Genomic DNA, 18,065 nt, shown 5'->3' with positions numbered 1-18,065 from the left:
GAGGTTTGATAAGAACAAATCAAGTTTGGTTCTTGATAAAGGTCAGAGTTCTAATAACTCTTTCAGTAAGAAGGAAACTAATGATGGGTCTGTTAAGGTTCAAAGACAGAGAGGGTATTCACAATGGCATCTTCCGACAAGAAAAAGGACAATAAATAGGTTTTATTCCTTCTATGGTTATTGCAATCTTTGTAATTACTTTGGTCATAAGGCAGTTAATTGTAGGGTTGTTTCGAGAAGGAAAATCAATTTTGTAAGTTAGAAACCTTTCAATTCCTTAAAGGATTATGATATGATATGTTTTAATTGTTAGGATGTTGTTCATATTGCAAGGAATTGTTATTTGGGTTTTGCAGAAAAGAAAAGGCCTGAGAACAGGTTCTTGAAAGAGACAAAGAAAGTGTGGAAGAAGAATGAAGACAAGAAGTCAAAAAAGTCCACGATTGCTCAGTTTGCTCCTCATGCGAATAGACAGAACCTTTGGATCATAGATAGTGGTTGCTTGAATCACATGACAGGTGATAAGAGTAAGTTTATCACCTTTACTGATTAGAATGGTGGTGTAGTAAAGTTTGGGGATAAATCGTCCATACAAATTCAAGGTAAAGGTTTTGTAAGCATTAATGATACTTTAAAAGCATGTAATGTCTGGTATGTAGAGAACCTGAAGTATAATTTACTAAGTGTCAACCAATTATGTGATAATGGATATTTTGTGAATTTTAATGCTCACGGGTGTGAAATCAAAAAAGTTGATTTAGGCAGGTTGGTTGCTAAAGGGACAAGAACAAAAGGTAATGTCTATGATTTGAGAGAGGTACAAGGTGCATACTGTTTGTTTGGGCAGGTTGGTGAAGGTTGGCTTCGATACAGATGGAAGCCTGGGGTATTATCTTCTTTCTAATTTTGTTCAAGAGCAAGCATCTGCTTAGGGGGAGCATTGTATTGTTCATATTTGTTATCCCCAACCCTTTGTCATTGATGTCAAATGGGGAGTGTTGGTGTAATTATTTATTCATCTTGGATATAATTACACTTTACTTAAGTTCACTTAGGTATATGCATAACATTGTAGTTTGCATATGAGACACTTAGGGAGATGTGCATACATTGGGAATGTGTATGTAGGAGAATTTCCATCTTTTATTGTGTGATCTTATTGTTACATTCCACCTTCCGTGGGTGATCCACCTCATGTGGAATATTTAATTGTTTCTCCTACCTACCCTTGCATCTCATTGAGCCACATGTCATCATTGTGTTCTCTCTTGTGTCCTAGCCTTGCCTTTATAAGGAGGCTCATCTACATTGTATGTAATTCTTGATGATCCAGTTGATCTCTTTTGCATCTTGATAGGAATACAATTTATTCGTGTCATATTTTATCTCTCTTGCCATTGTCCTATCTTTTGGTCTCTTTGATTTTGGTTGCTTCAAGCATAATCTCACTTGGTATTAGAGTGGTTGGAGCGCCATTGCATAGCCTTTGGAGAGATTTTATTGCGTCTTTGAAGGAGGTCAAGAGGCAGATCTGAGGAGCAACATCTTATAGAGGCGTCCTAGACCAGATCCGACCTCACCATTGCGTTTGGGTGGCCATTTCCATAAAAAAATGAGTATAAATTCGCCTATATTTGACGAAAGTGCAATTTCGGGCTTGGAGGAAAATTTTTGCCCTGTTTGGGCGGTACAATACGGATTTTCAAAAAAAAAAAATTTTTTTTTTGCATATTTTCTTTAATATTTATTTTGCAGAAAATTTTTATTTAAAAATTCATATTGTAAATTTTTTTTTTTAAATAAATAAAAATTGTTTTTTTAGGGGGGGGGGTCTGCAGACCACCTCGCCCTCTGTACTGTACACTGCGTACGTTTCCGCAGGGCCGTACCTACTACTGTTCCTCGGTCTTCAAATTTTTTTTTAATTTTTTAATTTTATATTTTCTTTAATATTTATTTTGCAGAAAAAAATTATTTAAAAATTCATATTGTAAAAGTTTTTTAAAAATTTAAAATAAATAAAAAATGTTTTTTTAGGGGGGGGGGTCTGCAGACCACCCTGCCCTCTGTACTGTACACTGCGTACGTTTTTGCAGGGTCGTACCTGCTACTGTTCCCCGATTGGCACCCTGTGTTTCTTTCCCAACAATCTACATCGGTTTCCTCCGCATCGACCTCGGCTTGCGCTCCAACCCGATAGCTATCTTCTCGGGCACTGCTCCATGGCTGCTGCTTTGAGCTCCCGACATCACTCCCACGGCCGCTTCCTCCTTGTGCCGCCAACAATGCGGCCGTCGCTCTCGCCCATCGTCGTCGGACTCTGCGCCACCTTGGTCGCCATTGTAGGCCTCGGGAACCTCACCTCAGCCTTACACGTGGCGCCAAACAATTCGTTGGCCTACACCATCTTGGCCCACCACCCTGCATGATTACGCTGCCATGCGGCAATTTTCAGTGGCCATCACAGACAGACTCGCCAGTTAGGAGACACGTGTCATCGTGCGATTCGTCGACGATTTTTGCCAACTCAGCGCCACGTGGCACATTCCGATTCATCCACGTAGAGTATGGTATAGACAGTCAGCAGTATGGCTTGCCCAGTCAGCGTACAACCGCCACGTCATCATTTCGTACAATACTGACTGTATGGCCAACCGCACAATTAGTAGTGATGTCATCATTCGTACGGTCAGCCAGGGGGTGTGATAGTTTGGTGACGGCTAGACGACCGTCAAATTTAACCTCGTGTTTTGTTGACGTCATCATTTTTGAAAAAATTTCAGCCCCTCTCCGTTGAGCAGTTTTGAATTTTGGCCCAACTTTGAAGGCCTGTATCTTGCTCGTTTTGGCTCCTTTTTTAGTGCATTTTTTTTTGATTTGGGCTAATTTTTCGTGTACTATCACGTGGTGGTGTTATTTTTTGATTTGGATGGACAGAGTTTTCAGAAAATTCAGTTTTTGGTGACTGTACTTGTCCAATCCTTGTTTCTGCAACTTCCGTGACTTCGTTCGGGTTCATACGAACTCCTTTTTAGGTGCTGTTTTTTTTAAAGTGCATGATTTTTTGTCTACTTTCATAATCTGTCATCAGTTTGCAGTGATTTTGATTAGAAATTGTACTTTCAATATTTGGTCATTTTTGGCCTATTTGGTACTTGTGTTTTGCTTGGATCTTAGTTTAGATCACTTACAATATTTTTTGGGGTCTCTTTTAACCTATAAGGGCAAGTTGTAAAACAAAATCAGAAGTCCACCTTGCCATTGTTTGCAAGTGGCCTATTGTACACGCACTACATATAAAGTGCCAAAATCATCATTTTAAGGGGGGGGGTACTTTGATTCAGTGAATTTGGGGGTGTGTCTCTTGTGCTCTTTCATTTTGCTTCTGTGGGTTCTCCTAAGTTTCCTTTCTTAACTCCACATAATTATGCTACTTGGAAAATTGATGCATGGAGTAAACTAATGGAAAAAGGATTAACTCATTACATTGATGGAACTATTGTTGCTCCCACTGATCCTAAGGTTGATCCCAATGGTCACTTGGATTGGCTCACTAAGAACATCATGGCAATTGGTACCTTAAGAAAATATGAAATAAAGGATCTCATCTTTCATATTGAAAAATGTACTTTAATTAAGGATGCTTGGCAAAAGTTTCAAGACTTGTATACAGTCAAGTTGATGAGATTAGGGGATATCAAATTGAGAGTGATCTCACCATGTTAGATCCCAAGAACTTTGATACAATACAAGATTATGTCACTAAGGCAAATGAGTTGAGGGCACAACTCAAAGATTGTGGCATTGATAAAAAGGATACTCAATTGATCTACAATTTGATGGGCAAACTTCCACAAGAATATGCAACATTTGTTTCTAGTTTCCGAACCCATAAGATGACAATGGGTCTACAAAATGCCTACATTTGATGCTTTCACAGACATGTTGATGATGGAACAAACTAAGTTGATAAGCATGGGCATTCTTAAGACTTCTAAGTCACTAGCATTGGTGGCAACTCAAGGGAACAAAGGAAATCAAGGAAAGGACAACTTAAACAAGAAGAAATGGCAATCAAAGCCTAAGGACAAAGCACCACCTTCTCCACAACAAGGGGATTCATCCTCTTCCAAGAAGGACAATTCACCAAAGAAGGAGAGACCAACTTGTGCCTATTGTAAAAAGGTTGGCCATGAGGAGCGTCGTTGCCATTCTAAGAAGATTGATGAGCTCCTCCATATCCTCAAAAAGAACATCGATTTGCCTAATGCCTACAAGGAGGATTTGTCACCTTCCACTTCCTCACAATCAAAGGGGAAAGGACAAGCATTTATGGCAGCAACAAGTGGGAAGACTCACTCTTTTGGGACAAGAAAAGGACAAGCTCTTTGTGCTACTACAAGTCATGATTCAGGGAGATGGCTTCTAGATTTAGGGGCTTCTCATCATATGGCATCGTCGCAGTCTATGTTCTCTTCATTTGAGCCTTGCACCATGCTGCAGATTTTGATGGGCAATCATACATACATGGATGTGATTGGGAAAGGATCTATTGCCATTGGGGATAACTCCTTTAATGATGTGTTGTGTGTAGCCCATTTGACAAACAATCTTCTTTCCATCTATCAAATCACACATGGGGCAACAAACAAAACTATGGACTTCACATCTGAGTTAGTTATCATTAGAGACTTGGAGAGTAGGGCTATCATTGCGACTGGGGTTGTGGATCATGTATCTTGGTTATATTCCTTTTCGGGTTTTGTTCCTATTGATGAGGATGATTTTACATATGATGCTCACTCTTCTTGTGATGATTCAGATTTTGAGAACTTTGGGTACTTGAACTTGGGGATTCTCACATGTGACCCCGTTCTTGAGCCTTGCATTTCATCTCCTCCTCTTGACATCACATCACCTATTGCACCTGATGATGCAGATGATGCGACAATTTTGCCTTCTTGTGATTTAGTGCAGCAGGATATATCTTGTCTTCTAGTTTTAGTTTCTTGGGATGACTACTTGACAAACATTGCAGGTTTGTTTGTGGAGTCCTACATTGCAGATTTGGGAGACATCATTGATGATATTCATCTTCTCTTTGATGAAGATGATCCTTCTTCAATTGTTGCGAGGGAACACTCTGACCCTCTTGTTCATTCTCTACATGATCATTCTTTCGAGGTTGACATGATTGTGGATTCTTATGTACAACAGTTGGAGGAGGTCTCTTTATCCTTAGAGGAGACATGTGAGTCTTTGGTTATTGTTCTACATTCACCTCCACTAGATCTTGGAGTGCCTTTTTCAGCAGTGTGGATCAGTACACCACCTTTGGAGGGGGTAACTTTCAGCATCGACAAGGGGACACTTAAGCAGTTTTCAGAGACTTCATTCATCATGAGTTTTTTTCCTACATCTTCCCTTCATGATTGGGGAGACTTCATGGATACACCTTTGGTTTTGTTTCTTCCTAAGGGGAGGAACATTGTTCGATGATCGTGGAGCAGCTTCTTCATTCATTTTCGATCTTCTACCATTGGTGTAGATTCTACATTGAGGGGGGGGCACATGCTTCTTTGAGAGTTCTCTGTATAGTTTTCATCTCTCTTTTGGGGGATGGTTTTTTCCCATTGGGTTTTTCTCTCTTTCCCCGCTTTATGGGAGATTGCATTGCATTTGTACATGGGTACCTAACATGGCCTTGTAGTCGGGACCCATCTTGCATTACTTAGTTGCATTGTAGACTTAAGTGCATTCTCTTAAGTTGCACTTAAGCGGGGGTGTTGGTGTAATTATTTATTCATCTTGGATATAATTACACTTAAGTTTATTTAGGTACATGCATAACATTGTAGTTTGCATATGAGACACTTAGGGAGATGTGCATACATTGGGAGTGTGTATGTAGGAGAATTTCCACCTTTTATGGTGTGATCTTGTTGTTACATTCCACCTTCCATGGGTGATCCACCTCATGTGGAATATTTTATTGTTTCTCCTACCTACCCCTACCTACCTGTTGATGTGTTTTTTATGCACATGCGAACACAAAATAAAATACAAAGGTATCTTATGCTCTCTTGAACAAAGTCTCTCATATGCTATGCTTCGTGATCAAATGAGACAACTCCAAGGTTACGAAATGTGAGGTCTTGACGTGTGGATAAGTTCAGTAGTTTGATGTGATAATGCTAGAATCACAAGGGGACTTACGTTTTACATGAATGCTCAATCTTATCATGGATTAGGATGGGTATGCCGATGACTTAGGATTTAGCAATGAAGCTCTAGACTTAATTCTAACAAGACTTACTAAAAAATGGCAAAAGGGAATAGGATTCAAGAAAGCTATTCTAAGCCTAGGAATGTAGGAAATGATGAACAAATTTAGTGGAATCAAACTAAGCAAGGTCTCACAAACAGGTATTGACACAAGCTTAGTGCAATCGTCGAAGGTATACTTATTGATTTTCAAATTATTACCATCAAACATTGACACCATCCAAGTTGATGCATATCAAGGGACGCACAATAATTGAAGGTAAGCTTGTATAAATTTCCAGTTGACCACACAAGGCACACTTACCAACGGCAAGAGGCTAGTGGTATGGATTAAGGATTCCACACAAATATACTCAACAAATCTTCCACTCAATCTAACAAACATAAAAGCAAATTCTAATCTAAAATTTTAATCTAACTTGGAGGAATTGAGAAACATGAATGCAAAACAACATTTGAAGAGCAAAATCACCAACAAATTGAACAATGATTTAGATTCAAATAGCTGCAGCATGTACCAACAATTCTACAAATTCTCTTGCTTACAAATGAGAGGCAATGGGGTTTATATAGAGCCTCAAAAGAAATGAATGGCTCAGATTGATTCAAGATCAACGACCAAGATTACAAGATAAAACCCTAATTAGGGTTTGTACAACCACCATTATATTGGCCAATAAGAAACGAGGGTAGGTAAGATAAATAATATTCCATGTAGTGCCATGTGTCACCTATTCCCTCCTTGAATGAATGTTGACTTGGTACCCTTTGATTGAACGGATGGTGACTAGGATGCCACCTCAGCTTGCTTTATACACTTAACCAATTTGCCTTGTACATTCTTCATCTTCATAATGTTTGGAATCCCTTATGATACTTTACATTCCATCCTTATGTTAAGTAATTCCATGAATTGTTCCCTCCTTATGTTTGGAAATTTCCCAATCTTGGAATCTTGAAATATTTCCTTCCTTGACGCACTTTGATATTGGAATTCCTTGATGTAGTTCCGGATTTCATAATGTGGAATCCCTTTGTGCTCATGTCTTGGACTTGCTTTCCTTCATTGGGTGAAGTCTTCTTTATGATTGATCTAGTCCTCATCTTCACCTTTTGGAATCTCTATCCTGAATTCCTCATCCAATCCTTGAAGTATTGATCTTCCTCATCCGTATTTGCGTGCATCCTCCTTCACCTCAAGCCTTGATCATCATGCTTCCTTTCCTCATAACAATCCTGCAAAACAAACAAGCATTGAATCAAACACCCATGTGATAAACTTGATTTCAACCTTGGTGGGAAATCCATCCGCATAGGGACGGTTTAGTCCTCAAAACCATCTGCATTATCCCTGTTCATTTCTTCACTTGGTGGAAATTTGATGCCTATCTAGACAACTTCTTTCCTTTGTAATTCCGCCCTGCAGTGGAAATGCGACTCCCATCCAGACTCATTGTTCTTGAAAATTTTGTGTTGATTGGATCATCATTCGATGGAGTGGAAATCCAAACACCATCAGGACTTTGTTTCTGACGTTTGTCCCAACATGTGATAGGTAATCTTAGAAAATTGTAACACCAACTCTGGAAAATATGAAGGTCCGGATTAAAGTCTGGAAGACCTGATTTTCAGACTTAGGATAAGTCTGATCACAATTGCCAAGTCCGAAGACACCCTAGTAAACTCAAAAAATCAAGTATTTGGAGCCCAAAAATGAATGTCCAAGTCTGGAAATATCACTTGGAGGTCTGAAAACACTTAGAATGTGACTGATTTTTTATATCAAAGTTGTAATAAAAGTCTGATTTTCTGAGGACAAAGTCTGAATACGCCCTCCAATGCCTGAAAATACTCAAAAAGTGGTGTATTGAAGTCTGATTTTTTAATTTTTAAGTCTGAATACACCCTTTGAAAGTCTGAAAATGGCTCCAAAAAGTCTGAAGACACACTGAAAATGATGAATATCAATGGCTGGAAGTGGTCACAGCCCTGTCACATGCTTGCATTTGAATTATTTTGACCTTCAAAACTCATAAATGGTCACATTTGGGCACAACTATGTGGCTGGAAATGAAGTTTCAGTCTGAAGACAACCTGGTATACTTAGGAAAATATCAAAAATGGAGTCCGGAAGTATACCACAATGCTTGGAAAAGGGTGTGGAAAAGTCTGATTTTTAGTTCTTAAAGTCTGAAGACACCCTTCCAAGGTCCAACAATGGTTGCCCGATGTTTGAAGACAACTTGCAACTTCAATAAATTAGTCATTTAAACTTGTTGCAGTCATAGGAAACACCTGTATTCGATGGGTTTCACCTTCCCAAAGTGAAGTTTGTCAAATCTGGGCACAAACAAAGCGCTGGTAAAAAATATCTAAGTCTAAAGACAAATCTGAAAGTGAAGTTTCAGACTTAGATTAGCAATGGAAGCTCCACCAGATGCCCAAAAATCTCATAAAGATGATGCACAAGTGAAATTTCCAAAGTGGGCAAGTGGCTGGAAATGAAAATCAGTCTAAAGACAACCTGCAACTATGGAGTTTCAGACTGTAACAACAATGGCAGCCCTTGAAAATGCACTGAAAAATCCTCCAAACAGCCCTTAACCAAAATCGCCTTAGTGTGGATGAGCTGGGCAATGAAGAATAATTCTGAAAATGTGTTCCCAGCCAATGGTGGAGGTCAAATCACTCCCAGCAAGGTCTGAAAATAATGGCAGCCCCTTAACACTCAAAAATATCACCAAAAATGATAAGGATATGGAGGAATCAGCCTCCCAAATAAAATCGCCCAACTTCAGCCATGGCGCCACATCATAAAAATCGCCCAAGACATGAAAATCGTCTCTAAACATGGCGCCCAGGTCTGATTGGGCAAACAAATACTTCAAATCTGCAACTTCAACTCCAACAATGGTGTCATCTTGACACTTGGGCAAAAATCGCCTAGCTGGGACCTCCGATTTGCCTTCAATCAGCCACCTAACTGTCACATCAGCAACTTATAATGTTATTTTATTGCTGGGCAGGCATACTTAAACACATTTTCACCTTGAAACTTCACCACACAAGCAATGTGGGATAAAACTTTGATACTTATACTTGCCTTGGGGAAATCGTTTTGCTTCTAGAAGTATCTAGTCATTAAATGTTTATTGCAAATCATTTATTAATTTTTTTTTGATTTTTTGATTTTTTGAATAATCATTAACACTTGATAAAAACAATTAAAAGAGGCTCATTTATTAAAATGTTTCAATTTAAATCCAAAAATGGCCAACTGGGAAAATCGATCTAAGGATTAAAAATCCTAACAAAAATCACTTGAAATCATCAAAATATCCCCATAGGGGAAAATCAACCCTAGTCTGGATGAATATCTGGACTTAGAAACATCAAAATCTCTCTCAGTGGAAAATTGCCTTGAGTCAAGAATGAGTGTCCGCACAAAAGTCCTCAAAACTTGTCACAAAAGACCTAGTGGAAAATTGACCTAGGTGTGGAATCAACACAAACGTCATCCGCGATCCTATCCATACTCCCTGGTGGAAAAACGTGGATAGTCAGGATAAATCCTAACACTTAGTCAAAATTTAATGCATCCAGGGGAAAATCGACCCTAGTGTGGATTCACAGTGGTGGAAAAATGAGGCAAGTCTGGATTTCAAGGGAAATCCATGTCCAGTCTGGATTTTGAGTGGGGGAAAATCATGGGTAGTTAGGAATATGAGGGGAAAAGCACCTCTAGTGTGGAATTTTGACCTTTTGACCCTTAGAATATGGATTTTCATTTGGAATATGATGTTTTTTCCACTCAAAACCACTAGGAAACTTCAAAATTCAATAAAATTCAACTGGACTTAGGCAAATTTACCGAAAATTGGAGCGTAACACAAGGAAATCTATCGGGAGAAAGTGCGAAATCAACTTGAATAACTTCCTAGGAGCGAGAAAACAATTCCAAAAGGTCTAAAAACACCTCAGCACTTAAAAATCACCGACGTGGATGTTCAAAAACACGCTAACGCTCAAATGGTCTACACGTAGCAAGAATAAATCAAAACCAAAGAAACGGGACTCGGACTCGGCTCGGACTCGGCAAGGCCGGCTCGGACTCGGACTCGGGATTCGGCATCAGACTCGGCTGGACTTGGGAAAGTGAAAAACTCAAGAAATGTAGAGATTTTTAAAGATTTAAAACTTGTTTCAGACACCCTTTATTGAATACACCTTAAAGACACAATAACATCATCAAACTCGGCTCATTTGATTACATACACAAGTATACATCAATCACATAAGCATAAACGCAAATTGTAGCTGAAGAAAATAACAAACATAGATATATAAATATTGTCAAATGTATACAATATTACAAAACTCGTGGAATAAAAAATACATGTCATCATATGATCATCATCAAATGTTTCATACAAATACCAAAGGTAAATACAACTACAAGCCTATGGCTCAGAGAAGCCTGCACGACAGCACCCTCCGGCCTCGACCCCCTGCGAAGGCGTCTAAGGTAGGTCCTGGATGATTGGACAGCCATGGCCGCTCCCCGTGACACCATGCCATGCTCACCAACATTAGGAACATCCATGTCACTATCTGCCTTTGAATCTCCTGTCTGTGCTTGTGCTCTCCGCTCCTCCTCTGCCATGGCTACAGTCTCTATATCTACTTGGTCGATCCAATCAGTGTCAGACTCGGAGGTTAAATTTTCCCTACTTCTATCGATGCAATTTCCCCCCATATTTTTCGACGGGGGTTTGGGGGTAGCGCCCCCAAGGTGGGGTCAAGGGGCAGCGCCCCTTGCGCGTTCCCTGTTGCGATACAGGGCGGGGTCGAGGGGTAGTGCCCCGCGAGGCCAAAAAAACTTATTATTTAATAAAGGCGTCGGGTGTTATTTTTCTATTGGCTGACATGTTGTAACCCTAATTTTTCTCATTCTCAGGCGGAGGTTGTAGTGAACAAAGATGAGACCATTCATTTTAAAAAAGCTTTTTAAAATGTTTTTTTTTTGTCATTTTACTTAAGCTAGACAGTAGCCGAGTTTGGGGCTCAAGACTCGCCGAATTTGGCGAGTTTGAGCCAAACTCGCCAACTCGGCGAGTCCGAGTTCGAGTCCGAGCCCCTAGGACTCGCCGAGCATGACTCGTACTCGGACTCTCCGAGTTTGGGCGAGTCCCGCTTCTCTGATCAAAACCCTAAGGCAACCCCTAGACTTAGGCAAAACTCAGGATCACTCTAACATTTTGACATTTTGAACACGCGATCCTATTCAAAATTCAAAAACCCTCTCATTGGCAAAGGCAAACACTAGGAAATTAGGCAAAACTCGTACTCTAAAAAGCGAAAAGTGGGGGTCCCCATTTGCAATGGGGTGATGTGTGAAGACGCCACAACATTACCCTTGCATCTCATTGAGCCACATGTCATCATTGTGTGCTCTCTTGTCTCCTAGCCTTGCCTTTATAAGGAGGCTCATCTACATTGTATGTAATTCTTGATGATCCAGTTGATCTCCTTTGCATCTTGCTAGGAATATAGTTTATTCTTGTCATATTTTATCTCTCTTGCCATTGTGCTATCTTTTGGTCTCTTTGATCTTGGTTGCTTCAAGCATAATCTCACAAGGAGAATGATTATATGGTGTTTGCAGATTACTTGCAGATGCAGATTGAGTTATGTTTTGATTAGTGTGATAATGTTGATTGCAAATTCAGATTTGTTATTTGATGCTTGTAGAATATATTGCTCAGATTTGTGACTAATCTGATTAAATGTTTAGATATGAGTGATGTTTTGATATATTCAGATTTGAGTTATGTTTTGACATCAATGTCAAAGGGGGAGATTGTTAACCATAGTTGTCATTGATGTCAAAGGAAAAACATATTCAAGGTAAAAACACAGTCATTCGCATTAAGTTGCTATTACCTTTGTGGGAATCACTTTGCTGTTCTTCAAGTTTAGGAGATCGATTCAGATTTATAAGACTTTGTTTCAGATTAATATGAATTAATATGGCTTGCTATCATCTTCAGATTGCCCGACATCATTCTTGGTGTAAACACATAATCTGCTTCCAGGTTGAAAAGACGGTTGAAAAGACATCTCTAAGGTTCTCACGACATTATATTCTTCACGGTATATGAGTTAATTTTATAATCGGTGGTATATTGTAATTGGTTGAAGGCAGTTGAAGTCGGTTTTAACTTCCAAACCGGTTACAAACTTACCTTTGTTTATACTTTAAAACAATAATATGAAAAGTGAATTCGAATAGCAGGCAGGTTGACGTGTTGGTAATGGATAATTAGCTCTATTAAACTTTGTTAGCACAAACAAGTTATAACTGTTGCCAACTGTCTTTCCTTCTATAAAATCAGAGGCTATTCGATGCTTGGTTAGAGTGTGTTGTGAAAGAAGAATGAGTGCTGGAGATGTGGGAGAATAAACCAACATATATATGAATGCTGAGAGTGATGCGATGCCATAAAACTTTAAGTAAATAGTGAATTCTAATACTGAAATGTAGAAGCATCTTGGTAATCAATAAAGCATACAAAGTGAAAAGAAGAGACAGACTGAAAATAGGAGAACGGATTGTGTTTGGTCTGGTCACGTGAAAGGTAACATTCCAGATTTCAGTGACCTAGATGTAAGTTTGAGATTTGTCTATGTATGTCCAGGTATTCACGTATATAAGAATTGTATTTGATTCAGTCCTTACTCTTAAATTATGACACAGTTTAAATGATGTTTTGTTCCAAATTTCAGTCCTCTTTTCTTGAGTTGTAACAGAGTTTTTGATGGTGATTATTGATGTTGTGATTTGCTGAATACATTGTGAAGTTAAATAACTCTCAGACATGCAAAATTACTGTGAGGATCTGACGTGATAAATCAGTCTCATTTGGCAGATTCTTGAAGGATATTTGGCATCTGTTTTGATACAGATTTCTATAGATATTGGAAATATTTGTTCTCAGATTTGGACTAATGTTTCTCAGTATCTAAACTTCTCCAGTCTTGTCAAACCTTTTATTGTATCAGATTGACAAAGGTTAATTGTTTGAAAAAGAGTTAAAGCTTCTTGTATCTAAGTTGTAATAAAATTGAGTTGGTGCCCTAAAACTATTGTAATCATTTTAACTGTGAGGCTGGCTTAGGACAGTCGATCCTAGCAGCATTTCTCACCGTGGGGCATTGATAGTTCGAGCTTTTGGCGCAACGGCAAACAATTCCAATAAATCATTCTATCAAATCAGCACTCATTCAATCATCATTCACCAATATATCAAACCAGCATTCATTACATCATCACTCATCAATCATCAAATCAACAATCACTTGATATCACTTACCAATACCTCAAATCATACAATCAAAGGAATTCATTCAATCAATCACACAAATAATAATCATTCAACAACAATCCATCAATAATCAAGTGAAATGGAATTATCAAGTCTGATTTGGAGAAGAATTCAGAAATAAACCTAAATTAGAAATTAAGAACAACAGTATAATATAAAGGATAGTAATTGGTATGCAAATATAATTGTATTAATCTCCATATAAATCTATTAGGAAGGTGCAGTAATACCGGTTTTTTCCCAATTAAGTAGACCACCCCAAGCTGGTTAGCTTGTGGGCCAAGAGGTCAAATTGGCTTGGTTGGTTGTTCCACGCTCTTGGGCTTAGTTGTGAGGAACTCGTATCCGGGCGTCCTTCAATTGAGTAGCCCACTCAAAGTTGGTTAGCTTGTGGGCCAAGGGGTTAAATTGACTTGGTTGATTGTTCTGCGCCCCTGGGCTTAATTGTGAGGACAATCTCTGGGCATCCTACCAGGCCTTCCCATTAAATTTCTACTATGATTGGCTGTTGGAAATATGCTAAGAATTGGATTCAATGCATTTAAGATGCTATGTTTTTCAATAGTAATTATTTGTATATGATCATAGATCATTAATATTAATGTTGATAGTAATTGATTACAATTTTCCTTAAATTGAATTGCAATTGTGTAATAGAATACTGTTTGTAAATAAATTGTTGTGGAAATTGTTATTCTGGGCAAAAGTAGGTATATCCCCAAAGGGGGACACCGGACATTACATCATTGGCAGTGATTTCTAAAATGAAATGGATTTAATCAAATTAAGAGTTTCAAGGCAGTGGTTGGATGAAGGATTATAATCCTTCCAACAGTAGTGCTAGCAAATTAATTTATTTTAAATTATTATTCCCCAAGTGCAGCGATAAAGGGTTGTAACTCTTTAATGGGCAAAAGTAGTGATGAAAAGGTGTGACTTCTCCACACTTGAAGATATAAGAGAAAGGGCAAACCAATTGGGCAATCATCCCAAAAAGGATCAAAATGGAATGATGAAGAAAATAAGCAGAAAAAGAATAATGATCAAAACTGGAAGTTAATATTAGCAGCAATACAAAAGAGATAAAGTTGATAAATTGGTAGAAGTATAGATCTAAACATATGTGTTCATACAATAAAGATATTCGCAGAAATTGGTGACCTTGCAAGTAATACAAATGCTCTTGTATTATAAATATATAATGGAAGATTTATATGATAGTGCATTCTGATTTTAGAGGAATGGGTTGCAAAATAGGAAGGCTGATCAACCTTTTGAGTTCACGAGAGGTGAAGACCCGACCTATCTTTTGTTAAGCATGCCACTTGAGATGGAGCGCTCTTGGGCCGGGAGGCATATGTGTGCTCCCAGGCTTGGTGGAGAGTGTTACTCTTATCAATCACGCCACCTTGAGATGGAGTGCTTGGAGGCTGGGAGGCTGGTTAGTGCTCCTAGGCTTGGTCGAGGAGGATGGAGCCCCTCCAAGGTGAGTTGAGGAATAGAGCTGGCTTATGATCCTACCATATGCCGTGGGCCAAGGGGCGAGTGAGCGCCCTTGGGCTTGAAGAATTCTCTAAGTACGCCAACCCACAATGGATATCGTGGACTAGGGGGTGAATGAGTGCCCTTGCGCTTTAGGTTTCCCCTCAAGCACGCCAACCCAAAATGGATGGACTAAGCCCTCAACATGCTTTTGAAATACAAGGGATACTCCCCTTGAGACTGTGGTTTGCAAACGTTTCAATGAATTCCTAATGAGACAATTATAGGAATCCACATTGAAATGGCTATGGCTTATTTGGATTTCAATATGAATGATATTAATGGATATCATGATGTTTACTAATGATAAATGATATTATGGCTTATGATTTAATGTCAACTTCCAGTGACTAACATTGTGTGTAGGACCTAGACTAGGTTTTCTCTTATAGAAGGCATTTCTATCGGTAAATTTGTTTTCTTAAATGTTCTTTTTTTTACTTGTAATTGTAATTGTTGTTTTAGGGCAAAATATAGTAATATTCCCAAAAGGGACATTACAATTGGTATTAGAGCATTGATTCTGCCAGCCTGCTGGGAAAATGAAAAACTCAGTTTAAAAATAATAGCTCAAAGTCTATAATTTTCATATAAAATGATAGTGCTATGTTTTAAAGTGACAGTCATACCATGTTATAACAGCTACTGACATACTTTCTAAGAATCAACTGTATTTGGTCTATTAAATTGCAAAGTGACCAGGGTAAATGAAAACCAAGAGAACAAAATGGTTCATGACATGGCAGTATTCTTCACTATTAAAGAGGACAGTGATCTCTAGGTCGAATATGGACTGTATGAAGTTATGAAAAGAGAGTAAAATGTTGTTCACAAATCTGTTGAGACAGTTGCAGTGGGTATGTCAAGAAGTATAGGAAATATTCACTTATGAATAACCATGAAAAATATGAGGCATTCATACGCCTCACAGATCCTATACTTTTCAAGGAATGGTGAGTAGTACCAAATGCGGTGACAATTATATAACATATGATAAGCCCAAGATTCACCATAAGTAACAGTGGCAAAGCGCTAATTAAAGCAATATAGGAGGATGCTGAACATGACAATATTAAATATCTTCTAGGGCCGGCCAGCAAGAGGGAACATGGGTCGGCCCTCTCAAAAAGATATTTTATTTAATTTATTTCCTTTTACAACTCCAAAACAGTTCGGTCATGTGTCTTGGATGCCAATGTGGAGGATGTCGGCCATCATAAATAACAATTTTTTTAAAATTTAAGAAACAATTTTAATTTTAATTTTATACAGCAGTCCTCAAATTGCTTCAGCAGTTCTTTGTTATAAATGACAACAATTTCCAACACAAAGATAACATTGGATTGCAACAAAGAGACTATTGAGTTATGTAAAAGACACTTGATTTTGACATTCTATACAATAGAAGCAAAAAACCGTAGTTGTATGGGTTAGAATTTTAGATTGAGTGAGTGTCGGGGATGATAGAAAATCCACTTTTGGATATGTTTTTAGCCTTAGCACAAGTGGAATCACATGGATCAGCAAGAAGTAGCTAAAGAACACAAATGAACACCGAGAGGGGGGGTGAATCAATGTATTTAAAAACTTTTAACTATGTGTGCTAATACTGCTATTGCAAATTAATTGAGAACACACACACACAAGAGCACATCACATAACACAAGATGTATGAGGAAAACCCAATGTGGGAAAAACCTCGGTGAGAATAGTTGCTGAAGTCTATTGCTCCAATCTAGCCTGACAATGAATAACAAATTACAATGTTTAGGGCACCAACCCAAGGAGCACCAACCCCTGAAATTTTAGGGCACCAACTCGTTGATGTGTCTTTTGTACACGACCAAACACAAAATAAAATACCTAAAGGTACCTTATCCTCTCTTGAACAAAGTTTCCCGACTACTGAAGATCTCGCCGAAGGATCAGTCAGAGTAACTACAAGGTTCTGATATGTAGGTTCTCTATGTGTGGATAAGCTCTTGCGGTATGATGTGATTTTACTGGAATCACAAGGGGACTTACTTTTGATGACCTGAACGTTTGATTTGCTGGAATCACAAGCCCTATTTACTAACTGGAAGATAAAGAAATGGCAAAAGATACAAGGTTCAGGAAGTCTACTCTAAGACCTAGAATGTGAGAAGATGGATGAATGACTAGGTGGAATCCTACTGGGCTGGGTCTCACCATCAGGTTGAACAATTCAACACTAACTCAGTGCGATTTTCTAAGGGATGTTTCAAATATGTCCAAATCGTACACCATCAGATACTGATCACCATTCAAGATAATGCGTGAACAACAGAGGTGCTATGACTCGGGATTAAGCTCGTTCTATGCTAGTTGACCACACAAGGCGCTCTTACAGTCAGCAAAAGGCTAGTGGTTTGGACTAGGTGGATTCCATGCGAGTGCATTCAATAAATTCTTTCATTCAATTTAATTATCTATCATCTAAAATGAAGATTCAACAAGAGACCATGCATATTGCAAAGAAACTACACACTTCACCATAACTTCAATGAAAATGAAGTTTATTTACAATCAATGGCAACAATTTCTTTCCTTGTCCTCCTAATCTACTCTAATTGCTATTCTATCAACTGACTATTCACTATTTCTAACTATTCACCCACTAGTAACTATTAACCTTTACAAATGAGGAGCTAGGGCTTTAAATAGAGAGCCCTTTACAAATTGACGACTCTGATTGACTTAGAACCAATGGCTAGGATTGCAAGATAGAAACCCTAATTAGGGTTTGTTACAACAAACTTCCTTAGCCAATTAGAAATTACATTCCAAGGGCGAGGACCAATAAGAAGTAGGGGTAGTGGTTTGGACTAGGTG

The 18,065-nt window shown here is 38.5% G+C and overlaps 1 protein-coding gene across 5 annotated transcripts in view; it reads left to right on the top strand.

The window, feature by feature from the left end:
- The window catches only part of LOC131035755 (uncharacterized), a 35,369-nt gene that overhangs the window by 9,217 nt on the left and 8,087 nt on the right, over positions 1 to 18,065 (top strand). The gene's annotated exons all lie outside the window — the stretch shown is intronic.

Source organism: Cryptomeria japonica, chromosome 5 (genome assembly GCF_030272615.1).
Source record: "Cryptomeria japonica chromosome 5, Sugi_1.0, whole genome shotgun sequence".
NCBI lineage: Eukaryota > Viridiplantae > Streptophyta > Pinopsida > Cupressales > Cupressaceae > Cryptomeria > Cryptomeria japonica.
Note: the sequence above shows the minus strand (reverse complement) of the source record. Positions and strands in the feature narration are given on the sequence as shown.